The sequence below is a fragment of the Porites lutea genome, chromosome 12 (assembly GCF_958299795.1).
Source record: "Porites lutea chromosome 12, jaPorLute2.1, whole genome shotgun sequence".
Classification (NCBI taxonomy): Eukaryota; Metazoa; Cnidaria; class Anthozoa; order Scleractinia; family Poritidae; genus Porites; species Porites lutea.
Genome location: NC_133212.1, coordinates 12,870,724 through 12,875,890, shown reverse-complemented (window position 1 = coordinate 12,875,890; position 5,167 = coordinate 12,870,724).

Genomic DNA, 5,167 nt, shown 5'->3' with positions numbered 1-5,167 from the left:
TTTGAGGCAAAGGCTGAGTGATTTTAGAGAACAATCAGAATTTGACCCTCAAAGAGTGAAACAAGTTTTACATCAAGTTATTTGTACACCGAAAAATAGCAATCATGTTCGATCACAGTAGATTAGGCCTGGAAAACAAATAGACCTATTCGTGTATTGTATATGCATTAGCTGTAGCATCATAATGTGGCATTCACCAGTCTCTCCAACATTGCTCCGTTAGAGAGACTATGGATAATTGGACAACCCCGAAATATAATTTTAAGAAACACATGCGCCACGATAGTCCTTGGTGGCAGCCAATTCACACGTTGCATTCCTCTGTCTAAAAGAGAGGCCAAAATAAAAATCAGGCCGGAATTTTTTGTGTTCGACAAGTTTAGTTTACTAGTAAAGCTTGGCGACGAATCTGGTTGCGTGTAAACCAGACTTTTAAACATACGTTTTCTTATCACGTCTCAGGTAAACAATACACAGACTTCGGACAGAATTTGTTCTTTTTTGCCCTATTTAAACCTATAATTCTGCAGTTTTTCACAATTTTGCAAGAGAATTTGCACTCATTCAACATCTACGACGATCAAAGCACGCGCTTCCTTTGCACAACAAATTATAGCATTGAATTATAAAACGTTTTCTGTTAGAAAAATCTGGTCCTATGTGATATGCGGGGTAATAATTATGGGCTTTTAATGAAAACGATAAAAAAAATTCCCAAAATCACTTTTCGGCCAGCCGGACGGGTTCTCACTTTTGACAGGCACCAAATTTGCAGTGCGATTAATAGAGTTACCATTTACGCTTCAACATAATAGAGAAATTGTTATGTTTAGGTTTTATTTCCCTTTATTCATTAAACTGTGTATGATTTTGTTATGTGTAATCTTTAAAAGCGAGTGATATTTACGCGCGGCGTTTTGAGTATTCCTACATGCGATGTTTATGTTCGACTGGAAACAACCGGTGCCGCGATGAAAATTGCGAGAGGGACTACTAACAATCAATAAAATAAGTTTAATTCGGTGAAACATGTACAGAGACAATAATTTTCATTCACGAAGAGAAGTATTGAGAGTAAAGTGTCTCAGAAAATCATGAGTCAGGCAAGCGTAAGCTTATTTATGTTTTAAGCCGGCTTCCCGGTATTCGCTCTTTTTCAAGGTGAACTCGAGGCAAGAAAATCGCTCAGAGCTTTCTGTTTACAGCCAAAATCATAACTAAATAATCTTCGGAACCTTTTCTTTGAATTTGCGGGTCAAAAAATGTCTAAAGGCTTTTTAAACCTGATACTATTGTAGGTTACATCATTGCTCGTGTTTTAACTTAAGCCGCATAAACCATACGCTCGACTTCAGGAAACCGAAAAAAAAACATCAAAAACAATAATGGCTCAAGCTTACCAGTCGAGATGCTGCTTCTGAAGGTCATCAAGTGTTCCAGAATCGCTTGAGACTTTTCAACCTTCTTACGCCTCAAGCAAGGGCGAGTGAGTAAGCTCATTTTTGAAAACGATGCCATCCGAAATCGGATTTCCAATGACTTTGACAAGCGGTGCATTTGTCAACAAAAAGCGCAATAAACAAAACAGCCACGAATTTACAGAACAATCTTGATAGCAGCTGTATTTCATTTTGTACACCAAGTAGAAAAAGACAGTTTATAACATCACAAGATGACACAAAACTCTCCCAGCTCCAGCTATCAGTAAGCAAGTTTCCAGAGGCTGCAAAAGTTTTCCGCATAAACTCACCTGTCAAATTTTGACCAATCAGAACATAAAAATTGGACGTAGAGCGTGATCAACGCGTGACAGTGAGATACGATTGCCTTCCCTGCATGTAAATGTAAAAGCCGGTTGAATTTTCGTGTCCGAGACCAGTTCGAAATCAACATTTTAAAAGAGCGGCTCATGAAACACAACTTATTTCATATGCATTTAAAAAAAAATGAACTTGAGCCTGCGATCATTTGAAAAGTAGCAACTTGTCAGCGAATACCTTCAAAATATTACTCGAACTCAGAGGGTCGATACCTGAGCCCGCGATACGGTCAGGCCATACTGGTCAGCAGAAACACTGTTTTGACAGCTGTCAATTAATCAAAACATGAATGTACAATATCAGGTTGCAGGCTCCCACACTAGCTAGAAAGTGTGAGATTAAACATTGGTATGCCTGTGGTGCGGACGGACGGAAGGTCGGGTGGTCGGTGTACGGTCAAATGATTGCCGAATTTTCTAGGATGGAGAGATTTTCTATAAAGCTATGGGGCTTCGAATTGAGCCCGTGATCAAATAAAATATCAGCGCAAAACTTTAAACACTACGTGACCTCAATAGATAGAAAAATGAGCCCGCGATCCACTCAGGTGATGATGGTCAGCGTATACTCTAGTTTGATAGCTGTCAATTAACCTTCATTAGAATGGCGAATATTCGAATTAACAGACTACAAGTGTGAGTAGGACATTTCCGTCCGGCATGTAGTGGAAAATGCCAGATCGTGTACCTGAGACAACCTGAGCCCTCGTTATTAGTTTTCTGATAGCGGTCTGCAAATGTCCCATTTTGACAGCTGTCAATTGACCTTAATTTGCCAATGTAACTTTAAACGACTGTCAGCCAACTGACAGCCTTGCCCGCCGTAGTTTCGTTTTTATGTTGAATTGGTAAGTGTGACATATTATATCAGCTTACATATGGGGGCAAAACGACTGGTCTTTTATCTGAGCCCGCGAGACAGTCATGTGATAATTGTCAGCGGATGTCTGATTTTGACAGCTGTCAATCTAATCGTACTCATACGGATGGCTTACATAACTAAGAGGCTAGTCAAGTTGTGCAAGATCTATTGTGACATTTGACATCGGCTTACATGAAGTGTGTGTACGGACGGGCGTACGCTACGTCATAACCAAATTTTCTGGGATGGATAGTTTACCAAATTTTCTTACCCATGGTGCTCCGCTGCGCGCGCGCTTCGCGCGCGCGGGAGCTCCGCTAAAATGCAATAAACAAAAAGAAAAGTATTGTGTTTGCAGAACAAAGATATTATACTAAATATATTGTACATGGATAAACAATCTGAATTTCTATCATTTCCTACAATTTACTGTGGGAAAACCAGAGTTGATAACCATTTGATCATTTTCTAAACAATGTTCCCACGAGTTGACGATAGGCTTTCTTTGATTATCCCTATTTTATCACGGTATTACTTTCACATGAAGGGTGTTCGAGTGAGCCGTGAGAGTACTGGCGCATCCGGGGTGTAGCCAGCAATTCTGCATACAGGGGTTTCTTAGGTGATATTGTCGTGAGAGGCATTGGGTGAGGGTGCATGTCCTCATATGGCAATTTCTTGATTCTAGCTACAAATTTCTAATAATGTCAGTCCAAATGTTTCTAGAATTTCTTAGAGGTGTTGTAAATCACGCTTCCTACAGAGATGGTGCATCAGTCATTAGTTGATCGAGTTGTCTGTTATATTTATCTCAGGCCGCAATCTTATGCGCTTAAGTGGATATGAAGAGATTAGCTGTTTTAAATTTAATTCAGTTAGTTACAACCAGAAAAAGACCGAAGGGAACTACGTATATACATGTAAACTTGATCAATCAAACAAAAGTTTTATTGCGTAGAAAAATGTGTACTTCCTGGTTCCATTTTACGAAAAAAAAAACAAAAAAGAAATTATTTGACAGAAGGAACGGGTGAACTATTTTGTGACAGGCAGGTACAAAAGTCGGACCGGATCAACTCGGATCGACTCGGACCAACTCGGATCGAATAAGAAAATAAAAATAAAATAAAATTGGACTCCGGATCAACTCGTAGCAATCCAAAAAATTAAATAAAATCAGCAAAACTGAAAGTTTAACCCATTTGGAGGGTAAAAAAGGCCAGATCATCCTTTTTTTCTCCTTTTCAGGCGCCATTTTGTTTTACTAGTGTCAGTTCCTCTCGGATCATGTTATAAACTCGTGGTTGTGGTTCGACAGTAAAGAAATGATAGTTTCAGTCGCCTAGAATGTATATATTTGCTTATTTATTAGACTACTGAATTATTTATCAGAAAAGCATCAAAAGCCTGGTCTGTTTATCGCATTTAGGTAGTTACCGAAGAGTGTTTGTTTGTTTGTTCCTGTTTGTTGTTTTTTTTCTGCAGGACTTCTGAAACTTAATTTTAATGATACACTAGTAAGCAGCACACATACATTTCCAGTGAACATTTTCAACTTGGAAGGAGGAGAAACCATGCTCGCCCTGGAGAAAGGAAATTTCCATGCCCTAGGCAAGAATCGAACACGCGAGCCTCCGGTTCAGTGGTTGGAACGTCCGATAAACATGTAGTATTCGGAGGGTTGTGAGTTCAATGCTCGCCCGGGGTACGAAAATTTTCGTTGTCCCGGGCGAGCATGATTTCACCTCCTTCCAAGTTGAAAATGTTCACTGGAAGTGTATGTGTGCTGCTCACTAGTGTATCATTAAAATTATTAAAAATAAAAATAAAATTAATTTACGCAACCAAGAGTTCGTGACAAAAAAACAAAATGGCGGGTGAAAGTAAGTGATACCGACTGATTTTATTTTTCTTTTTATAATCCGAGTTGTTTTTTTTTTTATGATCCGAGTAAATCCGAGTCCAATTTTATTTTATTTTTATTTTTTATTCGATCTGAGTTGGTCCGAGTCGATCCGAGTTGATCCGACCCGGACTGGCGGTCCGAGTTGTTCCGGTCCGACTTTTGTACCTGCCTATTTTGTGACTGTATCAGATCACATGACGATGCTGGTCACCTGACAGCTATGATAGCATTTCTCTACAATACTTATGTACCTATGAACGCTTAAAATTGTGATGTTGTAAATTGTTATGTGATGAATATTTTGCACTTATTAAATAATCATAATATTATAGCTACGGAAATACAATTTTGCACTTATCAGAACGAAATCAAGAAGAGTAATCGTGAAAAAGGAAAACGTACAGTCAATGATTTAAATAATAATGAGTTTGAGCCCTTGCTCCTAGTAATAGCTCCAAGATGTTCCTGGGTCTTGGTTAGTTTTCGATTCCAATTTGATGATTTGCAGACTCGATGATAGTGAGGCCAAGTTTAGACCCCCCCGACCAAGGTTCTCATGGTTGTCCTCGGGATTCATTTA